Genomic DNA, 16010 nt, shown 5'->3' on the forward strand with positions numbered 1-16010 from the left:
CTATATGCCTGCTGGCTATGTTTACTCTAGCCAAATAAATTCTGTATGGAAAATACTTCATTTTCATTATTAGATTTACTTATTCATTACTTAGTTTATCTCTTGTACTACAGTATTTACAGGTTTATTTTTTTAAGAATTGTCTTTTTACCTTGTTGTTAACACTTATCTAATACCAATTCATAATTGTCTACACTGGAACTTTTCTCCTCGGGTCTCCACTGAAAATGGGCCTGTGCTCAGCTGGACTAGCCCAGTTACCAAATGTGAAATAAATAAATAAATAAAAATAAATAATGAACTCAGCAGAATATATATTCCTTAGCTGGAGTAACTCCCAGTGAGACGGTGAGTCTTTCAGAATCTCACCTTGATGTTGGGCTTTGGTAGATTTACTCAAGAAAATGTTTTAAAACAAAATAGTCAATTTTGGGATAAACCATTACATTTGGAATTGTACTCAATAGTGATTAAGCAATAGAAGATAGTACGTTTAAATTCAAAATTGTCTAAGCAAATATGTGGCAATGTAGTCTATAGTGTTCAGTCTTGGGCCCATAGCTATTTTTACTCTGTGCAATGGTCTTACTCATTCTAAAAGGATTTGAGGTAGTAAAACATGTCAGGCATAACTCAAACTTTGGCTATTTTAAAGTTTCAGGACGTTTTACATAAATACTACAGCTTATCAAAAATTAGTGGAATTTCAGTTGCTATGAATACAAAAATTAACTTAGTTAATTAAGCATTCTAAAAGGTGATATAATCCCATCTAGTGAAATACATATGGATCTGGTTTGTATGACAGATAACAGGTTAAACTTTAGTCCATAAATTGTTTATGTTTGTGAATATGCCTCTGTAAAGAGAACAGGTGCAGAGAATCAGTATTAATAGATGTTCGTCGTCTCCCATTGCTGCAGTCCTGACAAATGGGGTACTCCGCTGCCCACCATCGGCCCGAATACCAAAGGGCTTAGAACCAGCGTCAGTCATGGGCGCCTGAGACTGACGTAAGTACTTGTCAGTACAAATGCGCATGACCGACGCCATAACCTCAGTCTTTCTTGCCGCATGGTCCTAAGCAGAAGCAGTTTTTGCAAGTGCCGTTCGGCATTCTGGAATTGTCGGTTTTCGAATTTCATACCGGATACCAAGTTGGCTAAGTACCCTGTTGGGGACATTTTTTGTCTTTTTCATGCCTCAGTATTGCCGGATGTCAGAAAAAGTTAATAACTGTATTTCTTGTGGGAAACAGATTCCTCATAGGGATTACCATTCACTCTGCATTCCTTGTTTAGAGCCTGAGCACGACGTTGTTGGGTGTCGCTTTTGTGCTACTTTTAACAAGCGTACTATTAAACGTCGGTTGGACTGTGCTAGGCTGATGTTTGGTAAACGTTGTAATTATAACATGCCGTCGGATTCTCCGATGACTGGTTCTTCTAAGAAGCGCAAAGATAAGTCTTTGCGGTCCAAACAGGATGAGGCGTCCACTCCGGACGTCGGTTTTGTGGAACCACTGACTGCTTCAGTGGCTCCTTCTGACAGTTTACCAGTGTGTCTAGGGGAGCCTTTGTTACTGCAGGAAGTGGCTTCTCCTGTGTTAGGCCAGGCTGAGGGTGCTTCTTTGTTGTCAGTGGCTTCCTCCCCTCATAGGGTAGTTAGACCTCCTCCTTCTCAAGGCAAAGGCCATTCTAAATCTAGGTCTATCCCTGCTGGTGCTAATCCCCAGGGTCCAGCTCCTAGGAAGCACATGTTAAAGATGGCTGAAGATTTGATTACTTTAATTAGGGGTTCCATGCCCCCCCCTGTGAAAAGGCCCAGGATAGACACAGAGTTGGAGGGTCTGGTTCAGTCTTCCAATGAGTCAGATTCCTCTGTGGAAGAGCTTCAGGATTTCCCTTCCTATTCTGATTCAGAGGCTGAGGACGCTACTCCCTCTGCGTCCCCTCCAGAAGATTTTTCTTTCTCTGAGACTTTGCATTCCATGAGGGAACATTTCCAGTGGGATGGCCAGGATTATTCTGATTCTCGTAAAAGGCTGAGAGAATTCTTGTTTTTACCTCAGCACAGGCCTTTGGCTATTCCCCCTGTACTGGATGTTGTTCAGGATGTATTTTCTGAGGCTGCCCTTAACCCTGATTCTCTGCCCCCTGCCCCAGTTAAACCAGATAGATACTACAGGGTTCCAGAAGCTCACAAGTACTTGTATAAGAGTCCTAGGGCTGATCCAGAAACTATTTCTCAAGGCCCCAAAGGTGTTAAGGCTTCTGTGGTTAAGAATCCGGTTCCTCTGGACAAGGATGCTAGGGCCCTGGATAGGTGGGGTAAAAAACTGTATACCTCTTCTACTTTGGCTATGAGAGCTTTAAATTGCCAATTTCATATGCTCAGGTATCAGAATTATTTGCTAAGTCAATTGAAATGTAAAGTGGATGCTTTAGCTGAAGGTGTTGACTGTAAGGAGCTTCAGGAATTAGTGCATGCTTCAGACCAGGTTGGTATGCATTCTTTGCAGTGTGGTTTTGATGCTTTACAAGCTTCTTCCAGGGTGGCTGCTACTAGTTCTGTTGTTCGCAGACATGCCTGGCTTAGAGATCAGTCCTTGTCAGAGCATGTTAAGGCTCGCATTATGGATGCTCCTTTGCAATCTGATGTTCTTTTTGGCCCTCCAGTGGAATCAGTTTTGAAAAAATGGAGGAAAAAGCTAAGTCTATGCAGACGGTAAAGGACTTCTTACAGGTTCAGCCCCCTAAGTTCAGTAGGAATTGGCCTGCTAGGGGATGGTCTTTTCCCTCTTCGGATTTTCATTCTAGGGGCAGGTCGAGGCGTGGTAGAGGTAGGGCTTCCTCTCAGGGCCCTGTTACTTCTAGGCCTTTGAATTATTTTACCCCTTCTGCTGGGGTGGGCAGGGGTCAGTCCTTTCGGAAGCAGTCCCAATGACCTGTGTCTTCAGCTGCCGGACTCTGCTTTGCTGGCAGCTCCCATAGGAGGAAAACTGGGACTTTTCAAAAGGAATTGGCATTTGGTTACCCAAGACAAATGGGTATTGGACATTATAACTCGAGGCTACAAGTTTTATTTTCACACATTCCCTCCTTTCAAAGGTATGCCGGATGTGCCTCATCAGCAAAGACTGGAAGCACAGGCACAGATTTTTTCTCTGCTCCGGTTGGGAGCAATACAGGCAGTTCCTTCTGTGGAAAGAGGCACGGGGTTTTATTCCCGTCTTTTCTTAGTGCCAAAGAAGGGAAATACTTGGAGGCCCATTCTAGATTTATCCATTCTAAACACCTTTCTGGAAATTCCAAAATTCAAGATGTTGACACTGCAGCAGCTGTTGCCTATGCTAGGCAGAGATCACTGGATGGTGACTTTGGATCTCAAGAAGGCCTATCTTCACATTCCTATCAGGCCCAGTTGCAGGAAATTCCTGAGGTTTCGGACTGGGAATTTGCATTATCAGTTCTCTGCATTGCCTTTGGCTTATCTACTGCACCCAGGGTATTCACGAAAGTCCTGGCTCCAGTAATAGCTTTTCTCCGGCTAAGGGGAATTCAAATTTATCCTTATCTGGATGATTGTTTGATACTGGCTCAGGGCAAGCACGAACTTCTTCGACATCTGCAGTATGTGATGACAGTTTTCAGATGCCTAGGGTATTCTGTGAACGAAATAAAGTCCAGTCTAGTACCCTCACAGGAGATGTGTTTTCTGGGTGTGAGACTGAATACAGCTACTCAGATGGCATCTCTTACCCCGGACAAACAAAGAAATCTTCACCTATACTTCCAACAACTATCCGTAATGTCCAGGCTGACTGCAAGGACAGTCCTTCAAGCCTTGGGGTTCATGGCATCTTGCATTCTAGTACTTCCCAATGCCAAACTGCATATGAGGAAGCTACAATGGTATCTCAAAAGCATTTGGACTCAACACAGCCACGGTTTGGATACTGTCATTCGGATTCTACCTTGCATTCAGAAAGAATTTGTGTGGTGGGCTCAGGAATGTCACCTAAACAAGGGACTCTCTGTGACCCAACTGGAGGCAAGTCAGATATTAACGACAGACGCCTCGGAGTCAGCCTGGGGAGCTCATTTCAAAGGAAAATGGATTCAAGACCTTTGGCCCCCGGAGCTGCTTCACTTGCATATCAACATGAAGGAGATGCTGGCAGTTCAATTTGCATTGAAAGCATTCAAGGATCTACTTCGACCGGGACTGGTGTTGATTCGAACAGACAACACAACTGTCATGTGGTACATCAACAAGCAGGGGGGAACTCATTCTTACCCTCTTTGCAGACAAGCGATGCTGTTATGGGAAACTGCTTTGGATCTGCACATCACTCTTCGAGCGCAGTTTCTGCCAGGAGCATAAAATTCGTTAGCAGATGTTCTGAGCAGACAGATGGTGGATCCTCACGAATGGAAGTTGGACCCTTAGGTATTTCTTCAGTTGACCATGGCTTGGGGAACTCCAGACATAGATCTGTTCGCTTCTCCTCTGAATTCCCAACTACCTCTGTTTTGCACAAGGCTGTTTCATCCGAAAGCCTGGAAAATAGATGCACTATCCTTCAGTTGGAGCAACCTTCACGTGTATGCCTTTCCTCCTCTGCCTCTTCTTCCAAAGGTCCTGTTGAAAGTCAGGAGGGACAAACCTTGCATGATCCTTATAGCGCCGGATTGGCCTCGTCAACATTGGTACCCTCTGTTGAGGAGCCTAATTCACGGGACACCTTGGCCATTACCACGGATTCCTCACTTATTGTCTCAAGAAAACAATCATTTTCTCAATGTCAGGGTGCGAGCCCTACACCTGAGAGCCTGGTGCATTCTGTTTTAGAGGATGAGGGCCTTCAGCTCCCTCAACAAGTTTTGGATGTCCTTTTGGAAGCCAGGCGTCCTAGCACTCGAAAAGTTTATGCTGATAAATGGAAGAGATTTTTTCTTTGGAGTTCAGCTAAAGGCCTTGATGTCACATTGCCTAATTTGAGTTGTACTTTGCAATATTTTACTATGTTACTGGACAAGGGTTTGTCCTTCTCTTCTATAAAAGTGCATGCTGCAGCTATTTCTGCTCACTATGATGGTGATCCTCCTTTATTTTCACATCCTTTGCTTAAACAGTTTCTTAGAGGGGCAAAGAATATAAGACCCCCACGAAGGGCTCCTACTCCTGCCTGGGATCTTAATTTTGTTTTGGAAAAACTGACTCTGCCTCCTTTTGAACCTGCAGCTACGGCTGAATTGAAGTTGTTGTCCTGGAGACTGCTTTTTTATTGGCTGTTACTTCTGCTAGAAGGGTATCTGAATTACAGGCTCTCATGGCAGTGGAACCTTTTCTGATTTTTCACCAGGACAGAGTTTCCTTGCATACTAATCCTACTTTTCTGCCTAAGGTAGTTTCTAATGTGGCATTGAACCAATCTATACATTTGCCTACTTTTTATGCTAACCCCAAAATGAAGGGGAAAGAGTTTTGCATTCTTTGGATGTGCATAGGCAGTTACGGTATTATTTGTTCAGAACCAATGAGTTCAGGAGATCTCAACAGTTATTTGTTTCGTTTGCTGTGGCTTCAAGTGGGAAAGCTGTCTCGAAACAAACTATTTCCAAGTGGATCGGCCATTGTATTGCTTTTGTTACTCTCATCATGGTAAGGAGGTTCCAGTTGGGATCAGGCCTCATTCTACTAGGGCTACGCCACCTCTACTGCTTTTTGAGAGGGGTAGCTACTAAAGACATTCTAGAGGCAGCTACTTGGAGTTCTGTACATACCTTTACAAAGCATTATCATTTGCCTCTTTATTCTAGGTCTAGGGCTGGGTTTGCCACTGCAGTCTTACAGGGCATGTCTGCAGCTCCTCCTGCTATTTAGTTGGCCAGCCTCCCTTTTTCCGTTGCTCTGGGATTCTACCCATTTGTCAGGACTGCAGCAATGGGAGGCAGAACATAGTACAGTTTTGTACCTACCATAAATGTAGATGTTCGAGGATCTCCATTGCTGCAGTCCTATTTTCCCTCCCTCCTTCCCCCTTTTTCTTTTTAGATTGGGGTTTTTTGGGTGGTGTTTTTTTTTTTTTGCATTTTGACGTCTGAGGCAAGAAAGACTGAGGTTATGGCGTCAGTCATGCGCATTTGTACTGACAAGTACTTACGTCAGTCTCAGGCGCCCATGACCGACGCCGGTTCTAAGCCCTTTGGTATTCGGGCCGATGGTGGGCAGCGGAGTACCCCATTTGTCAGGACTGCAGCAATGGAGATCCTCGAACATCTACATTTATGGTAGGTACAAAACTGTACTTTATCAGTAAGAACCATTCCCTTATTATACAATTGAAGAAGTGGTTTCAGTTATGCTGGATGCAAAATGATTTTGTAGGTAATGCCAGCCATAGATTTTGATAAATTAAATTTGATGAGGAAAGCTCTAAGCTTGGTGCTTTTAATTTGTCCATGGACTGATGCAGGTTTCTCTGTGTCCCATTGCATCTTGTTCTGTTACAGAATTTCTGAGAACTGCTTTGTTGATGATCAAGGGGCTTATAAATGTTGATAATTATAACATTGATGATGTAATTTTAGGAGGGTATAGCCAAAAGTGTTTGATAAAATGCTGATTCAGTTTCTTAATACACTGGGACAGAATGTCTTCAAACTGGACAGCACTAAGTGCAAAATAAGTTACAGTGGTGAGAGAAATTGATCATGATTTCATTTCAGAGGTCCTGAAAACAGATGATGAAAAACTCAGAGGAATACTACATATTTCTCCATCACAGGATAAATAAGTGTTTATGTGACCCTCTGTGTATAATATTGTATCTTTTGAAGTTTATTCTGGAAAGGTCAGCAATAAATATGCCATTGAGGAAATGCGGAGTGGTACTGGAATGAAAAGCAAGAAAGGAGTTTTTAATTTCTTAAATAGTTAGTGAAGAAAGCACCAATCCCAGAATGTTTTGGTGTAAATAAGCCAATCACACTGCATGTGCTTGCAAGCCAAAATGTAATTGGTGCAGAGATACTGCAAGACAGTAAAACAGTTGCCTATGGGTTAAGAGATTTTACTGTAAAAGACATGTGTTCTGACAAAAAAAGCTGTTAACCATGTTATATTGTTATTTAAAATTCCATGAATACATTTATGGGAAACAAGTGATTGTAGAACATGCACATAATACATTACAGTATACATTAAAGGCATTATTGCACAAAGCACCATATAGGATATAATTAATGTTACTGTATTTACAGAAAGATGACCCGAGTGTGAGTTATAAGTACTGAAAGAAATGTTTATAGCAGAAATGCTAAGTCATTCATAAGTTTGCCAGAGTCAGGAAAATTTGACTGGAGATGACCAAGTAATTCCACAGTTGCCTATGTCTGAGGTATGTTCAATGCACTGAAAGCTATATTAGCAAGGCATGGTGTGCTGGATGTGGTTTATCAGATAATGCCCCACAGTATATATACATGGAGTTCAAGAGATTTTGCGGAACAGTGGGAATTTCAGCATATTATATCAAATCCTAACTATGCATAGCATAATGGTCATGTTATAAGAACACTGATTGTAAAAAAGATGATGAAGTCACAGATCATAAACAAAGACTGTTAGAGGGACTGTTGCTTGGCCTTATTAGAATATAGAAATGCTCCATTAGAAGGTGATCATCTATTGCCTGTTCAGTTTCTTAATGGACATCGATTAAAAGGTTCATAGGAGGCTATTAGGCTAGTGATCCTAGAGCCCTTACAAGTCTAACCATGTCAATCCCAAAGTGCCCCATTTGTCCTTATTAAGTAAATGTATTTTGCAGAACTAGTTTATGGTCAACACTGACTCCCCCTGCCACGAGGACATTGGTGCCACCCCATGGTTGAATTTGTGATCTCCCATCCATTTGTCCAGGTTCTGCTTGAGTCAGTGAGGAAATCTGCCTCACATGAACTGGAAGTTTGTTCCAGAGGAGGGGCAGTCTCTGGGAGACATATTTGTTTCTTCAGCGTGTTCTGTTAATGTCACAGGCTAGGTTAAGATCCCAAGAGCAAGTGGCTCCTGTGCCATTAGATTTGTGGATGTGAAGCATATACATCAGAACATGGTCAAATTAGGTTCAAAACAGACTGAAACCAAATCAATCAAGCAAAATTCTAGAAACAACTAACCACAAGTATTTCTTTTGAATAAATCTTGGCAGCCAAGGTAATCTGTTGTTTAAACTACTAACTGCACAATGTTCAGAAGGAACAGATGACATTTGTTCAGAAGATATGCCTCTTGGTGATTGAGGCAAATATTATCTCTGATGCCTTCATAAGCCTTAAATGATGCTAATTAGTGCCCAGAGATATATCCAAAGGTGTCTCAAGAGATATCTCCCCAAAGTGTTTGTAAAACCAGAGTTTCATGATGAACTATCATGCAACCTGATAAAGAGATTATTACTACAACAACATTTATGAAGATAACTGAAGCAATTTAGTCCTCAAAGTTTTTCTGGATGTGGGTGGTTACTTAGAAGGCCATCTAGATATGAAGGCAATTCATGAACTGGCAAAATGTAATGCCCTCTGGAATGCATGTATAAAAATGTGTTGTTAGTTAAGCCTTTTTGTAGTAGGGAGATACTATATAAAAGGGAAAAATGCACAGGGCCTGAGTTTAAAGTGGATATCCAGGCAAAGATGCAGTATTAATTGCCCTCAGTGAATTATCTGTCTTGTGTTAGTGGTTAGTTATATCAATATTTGCATTCATTCCTCACAAATTGTAGTTCTGTGGGTCCCTCTCACCACCCCCATTCTCAGGAACAAATCCAGATCCAGCAGCCGTTTCTGCTCAGTATCCTCTTGTCACTAATTCTCCATTTTTGCATAATTGCAGCTGAAAGCCCTCCAGGTGTAGCATCTCTAAGCCACTGAGGACCTGATTGCTTTGCCGCCCCCCACTTGTATGAGCAAGGAATCCTCCCACTCTAGCTAAAAGCAAAGAAAACTCTAACCAGCAATCATCCAGAAATAGACTGCAGCCCCTGGTTTAACTCCAGGAGCCTTGTTGTTGCCGCTTGTGTCGTAGCCACTGAGGACCTGATCGCTTTGCCCCCCCCCACTTGTGTGAGCAAGGAATCCTCTCACTCCAGCTAAAAGCAAAGAAAACTCTAACCAGCAATCATCCAAAAATAGACTGCAGCCCCTGGTTTAACTCCAGGAGCCTTGTTGCCGCTTGTGTAGTATAGGTACCAGCTTTTGTAACTGCTGTTATGCCTTGTTAAAATCTGTTGCAGTCAGCTAGAGTGCATACCCCAGGGGCAATAGCTGCAAACCTTCTTCCTCTTAGCCCACCCCCACCCCTTTCATTCTGTTTCACTGTTGATAATTTGTTATATGTGAATGTATTTATCCCCTCTCAGTAGCCATAGCCTTCAGTCCCTCCTCCTCAATACTTGTTCTTCACTAAACACCAAACAGAGGTGCAAAGTCTCCAGCTGCTTTTATCTTTAGCTACATTGTGTGCAGCAAACAATGAGCAAAGGGGAATACAAATATAAAAGAGAATAAAATCCGCCATTACAGACTAGTAAGCAGCATACAACTTCCACCTGTGGTGTCTTCCTACACATAGTTTTTCTTGGAGAAACCTTCCAGTCCTTGAACAAGGGTGCCTGTATGTTTACCTTATTTCCTTGGCTGTCCTTGATAATTGGCTAGGTTTAACAGAGTCCTTTGGATTCTCCCCTGCTACTTTAAATTCCAATTGAAAGTTTCCCTCCCTTCCCCCACCCCCCAAGTGATTGCTCAGGTACAACACACCAAAGGTTTTAAAAACCCTGGATGCCATATTTGCTCTAATTGCAGCTGAAAGCCCTCCAGGTGTAGCATCTCTAGTAAGTGATAGTATTATTTTCTTTTTTTCAGTGTTGTATTCCACACTGTAAACTCACTGTCCCCGCATAGAGTATTACAGTAATTTCTCTCTAAGGTAGCGTTCCAGTTATTTTTTTTATTTTTGCTGGTATAGTTTATATTTGTATATCAGAAGCTTATGTTTTTGTTTTTGCTTGCTCCCAATTTTAGTAAACCTGATTCAGAGTTCCTCTAAATGATAGTTTAGACTACTTTATAATGTCACAGTACTACTAGCTTAAAAGTGATTCCAATAGCTTCTTTCAAAAATAAGGGCATGAATATAAGCTACTTTATTAATTGTGTCTTCATGTAAAGCTTTTTTGTTTGTTTAATTGTCATAACCACTTGCTACATGCTAACTCTTTTTTCTCTCCCCCACGTTCATCTCTCTTTCTCCCTAAAGTACCCTGCTCCCCATTGCACTGTTTCTGATATAGCCCCTAAGAACCTACCTGGTGACAATTGACCCTATCGAAATACCTGTGGTCTCATCTAACAGCCTTATTTTCCCTGCACCCTCTCTCAAGGAAGCAAGAAAGTATGTGGTTGTCTAAGTCCTGCTTGTAAAGCAGACTACTGTCTACTATAGCTTCAGAGGTTCTAAAGTACACTGCGAGTCTGAACAGCCAGCAGCCTTTACCCACCTATCTACCCTGTATCCAACAAACCTCTTCTACTTTATAATAACCCCTTTACTAGCTATCACTCCTTCCCTAGTTCTAAACCAGCTAGCTCCCTTACATACTTATCTGCAGTACTAGATCTGCCCACTAGGTGGCACCCGTATCCCACCCTTTAGCTCTTGCTTATCCCTCTGTATTTCTTCTGTAATTACACTACATCTCTTAAGTCGACCTGCTCTTATTTTCTCACTTACCCTTTACTTCAAATGTCTACACCCACCTGTTTTTTTTTCTCATAGACTTCTGTTTTATCTCTGATCTTTCCCACTCCTGACTTGCCTAACTTTCCTTCAGTTACTAGCATTGCTGATAGTTTCTTCTCTAGCTAGCTTCTCCTTCACTTGTCTCTACCCGCTCCATTCACCCTGCGGGCTCACTCTGCTTCCCTACCCCCAAATTCCACCCACCCCCAGGGTCCTACTCATACCATCTAACCACACCCCTTTCCTCTTCCACCAATTACAAACCCATCACCATTGGCCACTTAACTCCAATTCCCACCTTTCACTTACCACTCCCTGTCTCTCCCACCACACCTTCCACCTATTCCTTTCCATACCTAGTATACCTTTGAGGCTATAACAGCAACCTAACAATTTACGCTTCCAGATGTATAAGCTACCCACCCCAGCCCTCTTACAGAGGTTACTCATACTTACACTTCTACCACCTCTAACTTTAGCTTACCTGCTAACCTCCTATGAACATCCATTATATCCACACCTTCTCTACCTCAATAAGCTATCTACCTCTCCTTCTCTACCTATTTTCACTAACCATGTTAACACAACATCTACACCCAGCTATTTATTAGCAAAATACCATAGGATAGCCCACATTAGATATGACTCTCCCAATCCCAGAAAATCTCTTTTCTTTAAAAGATGGAGACATTCACCCAAACCCTGGCCCAACAACTGCTACTACCACTCAACTCCTCAACCCCAGCCCCTCTACTATCCATTCCCTTACCAAACCACCTAACTCACTCTTATTAGCTCACCTCAACATACGTAGCATTAATAACAAAGTTGCACAACTCCATGCTCTCTTGGAAGTCTACTCCTTTGACATTCCTTGTTTAACAGAAACTTGGTTAAAACCTGTAACTAAAGACAATGAAGTCATCCCACCCGATTATAATATTTTGTGACTTGACTGTGCAACCAAAAAGGGTGGTGGTATAGCTATCCTATTTAAATCTGGGTTACAGATTACTACCTATGACTATGAACCACTTCAAGACTCCAATGCTGAAATTCTTATTACCAAGCTTCAACTTAACACATTCAAATGCATCTATATTATCTGTATCTATCTTCCTCCTGGTAATAACATTGCCACCATAGAAAATATCCTTTTGTTAGTTATCCCAAAATTTACCCCAAGAAACCACAATCCTAGGTGATTTTCACATTGATTGGAAGTGTTGTAGCAGTAGCCACCCTACCAGCCATATTAACCTTTTTGTTTTTTTCTCAAACCATTACCTCCCCTACCAGGATAAACAAGCCTAATAAGAAAGAAAGCACCTTAAATTGGATTCTCATAAATAATCATCCCCAGACATATGAAGCTGGAACCCTCCCTGATGATGCAAGTGACCACTCACTAACCTACATCATCAGGCTTAAATCCAATCTACCTAATCCAACCATATCTAGGACAATTAGAACCAATAAAAACTTCAAACCCGATCTCTTCCAGAGAGAACTAAGACCATGTAACTGGTCTCCCTACACTGGAGGAAGCTGTTAATTACTTTAATTCTAACTTCCTAGCCATACTAGACCACCATGCACCAACCCGTTCTATTAGAATGAGAACTAAATCTGCCTCATGGCTTTCAAAAGAAACCAGGCAAAAAATCCATCTCAGAAATAAATACTGGAATAAATCTCATTTAACTAAAAACCCAGTAGACCAACAAAACTTCAGACAGCTGAGAAATGAAACTAAAAAAGCTCTACTGTCTGACAAAAGGAACTACTACCTACAATTCCAGCAGACTCACCATAATAAACCACAAAAGATCTGGACGAATATTAATCAATTATTACACCCAAGTCAATCCATCACACCAAACCTACAAGGCACAGACCAGGAAAATCCCAAGCAGACTGCTAATGCCTCTAATACCTTTTTCACTGAGGCTATTCAAACTCTTGCCAGTCAGTTATCTACTCAGAACTTAACTATATCCAACTCTAACCCATCCCCTCCATTTCTCTTCCAACCATTCCCAACAACATATATCCCTACCCTTATCTAAAAACTGAAACCGTGCATTCCTTCAGCAGACCTACTACCTGCTGAATATCTGCAAAAGGCAGCCAAATCCATCGGCTATCCCATTTCCATTCTCATCAATAGAACCATCAGTGAAGGACACGTCCCTAAAATCTGGAAAGTATCCCATATTATCCCCCTTCATAAGGGTGGAAACTCTACTGAACTCTCCAATTACCGTCCCATAGCCCTACTGTCTCCCTTAGCAAAGATCATGGAAAAATGCATCCACATACAATTGCTAGACCACCTAATCCAAAATAACTTACTTTCAAACTCTCAACATGATTTCAGACCTTCCCACAGCACTACTACTGTCCTCCTTTCCTTTAATGACTGTATTAACAAAAAACGTAACCTCAATATGTTTTCCTCTGCACTGTTTATAGAGCTGTCTAAGGCATTCAATATGGTAAATCACTGGATACTTATAAATATTGTCAAATCCCTGTCACTAGATGCACTAGCTATAAAATGCTTCCAGTCCTACTCAGATACAGACAACAGGCTGTACTTTGGCTTAACATTCTATCTACCCATCTGCCCGTTAACATTGGTGTTCAAGGGTCCTCTCCTGTTTTCTATATTTATCAACGACCTTCACCTAGCAATCCCCCAAGCTACATGCATACAATATGCAGATGATTCCACACTTATATGCTCAGCCACATCTATATCTGAACTTCACTCCCTTACCCAAAATGTGTTTAACACAGTTGAACAATGGTTTACACAGCGCTGTCTCCTTTTGAGCCCCCAAAAAACTAAACTCCTTTTTACTCCTACTTGTAAGTCCCCCCCCCCCCAATAGACTTCACAGTAACATCCAATAATGGCACTCTCATATCCCCAGATCCAACTACCAAACTACTAGGTATCACCATAGACCTTAACTTCGACACCCATATTAACAATACTCTAAAATCTGTTAATAGAAAGCTAGGCTCTCTCTACAGGATCAAACCTTTCCTCTCTCCTGCAGCTAGAATAACTATTGCTCACACCCATCTAATTTCTACTCTCCTCTATGCCTCACCCATATATACTAATCTCTCTAAAAACAACCTTAATAAAATGGAAAACTCCTACAATAACATAGCCAGATTTGCTACAGGTAACCCTTTCAGAACCCACCACTGTTTTAATCTAAAGCAGCTAGGATGGCTTGAATTACAAAATCAGCTTAAATTCCACCAACTGACCATTGCCCATAAAACCATTTACCAACCTACCAATACCCCTATACTATCTACCCTCATTACCCCTTACAACAATCTAAAGACCTTACAATCATCACATAAACTTCTTCTAAATATTTGTAAATCAAACAACAGGGCTGGGGACTCTCTTTTCTCCAATACTGTTGGAAAATCCTGGAACCTTCTTCCTCACAAACTTTCCTCTCTTCCCTCTATATCACTCTTTAAAACCAAATTGAAACTTTTCCTCAGAACACACACGTTGTGCCCCTGTACTAAACCTGACTGATCAACTAGCTCTTCTTACTTGGTTCAGCCTACTCTCCTCTTCTCAGTAAAAACGTTCCTTTTCTTAATAACAACTTACCTTGTCCTTCTACACTATTACTTACATCTTCAGAATCTCATTAAGGAGACTACTTTTTCTGATATATTGTATAGTTTTAGCTCTTACTTTTTCTTTATGACTACTTGTATACTAATATATTGTATAATTCAGCTACCATCTTTTTCTTTATGATGTATTGCAACTACATTTTGTATTGTACTAATTGTATCTGTATATTTTGCACTATGTTATGAACGAATGACCTCTTTGATTATTCTCTGTACTGCACCTGCAATGTTCATTGTATACATTATTTTTTGTATATGTGATTTTGTTTGTTTCCTCTGAGCTTATCTCCCCGGGCCTCTACTGAAAATGGACATATATCCAGTTAGACTAGCCCGGTCAACAAATGTAAAATAAATAAATAAAATCAGCCTTGTGACCTAACTGCCCTCAGTCCTCTATATATCTATAAATAATACAAGTAAGGGTCCTTTTAAAAGGTTAAGGGGACCCTTTTCTACCTGTCCTGATGTGTCAGTCTGTTTTAGAAAGGTAAGCTAAGTGGACGAAATAATCCTCTGCAGACCCCTTTCACCAATGATCTAGACTACAAAGGTAAGAATAAATACAATATAGAAATAAACGTTTTCGGGAACTAGAAAGAAACCGGAGTACAAAAAGAAAATACTGTTTAGTTATTTATGGGGAGGACTGAAGTCTAAATTCCAATTTTGTGATGTAGCAATTATTTCCTAAACGTAATAAACAGTACTGTCCGATTGTTTTTTTTTTTTAACTAATGTACAGTGTTGTATTACATCAGTTAATTTGCTGCCCCCAAAAGAACTTGGGTATTTTTGTTTTAACAGTATAACCATCTATTTAAGTACCTGCTTATACACGCTACGACCCTCTGTTTGGAAATTGTGCCCACTGCTGGCCTGGGTTGGGGCTGAAAATGGCCTTAAAGTAATCATTCCATTTACCCGGTCAGCAAATGTCTAAATAAAGCAAGATCACCAGCAACAGGTTTAAACGACTTAGTTCCTACGATCTTTCATTTCTGAGAATGGTAATACACCCCCACCCCCATGTATTTATATAGCGAGTCATGTGAGATGGGATTCAGAAATCCGACACAACAAAGTTACACAATAACCAAGTTCAGCGACTGCTTTACGGACATCTCGGGCAACTCTATTTCTGCGCAGAGTAGTAGGAAAGGGTAAAGGTATTTTCCAGAAGTATGACTTTTTACTAGATTATAAAACAATTAAAAAAACAGAGAAACTAGTGGTCTTCAGACTTTGTTGATGAGCTCAGTCACAATAATTCCCCAAACCATGAAAACCAGGTAGTGTTTCAAAGCACCAAGCCTTTATTCGTCACAGACATAAAACGAAATGAAACTATCCTGCCTAGCTGACAAAATTGAGAACAAATAATGCGTAAATGACATGCCACGTTACAAGCGTATGTTGCAAAAAGGAGGCTCTTTCAAGCAACCCAAACAAGAAAAACATTTAAGCCCCTATACAAATATAAGGGGTCTCCTGTTAGCTATTGGCATACCGTAATA

This window comes from Protopterus annectens, chromosome 2.part0 (assembly GCF_019279795.1).
Source record: "Protopterus annectens isolate FY-2018-M chromosome 2.part0, PAN1.0, whole genome shotgun sequence".
Lineage (NCBI taxonomy): Eukaryota > Metazoa > Chordata > Ceratodontiformes > Protopteridae > Protopterus > Protopterus annectens.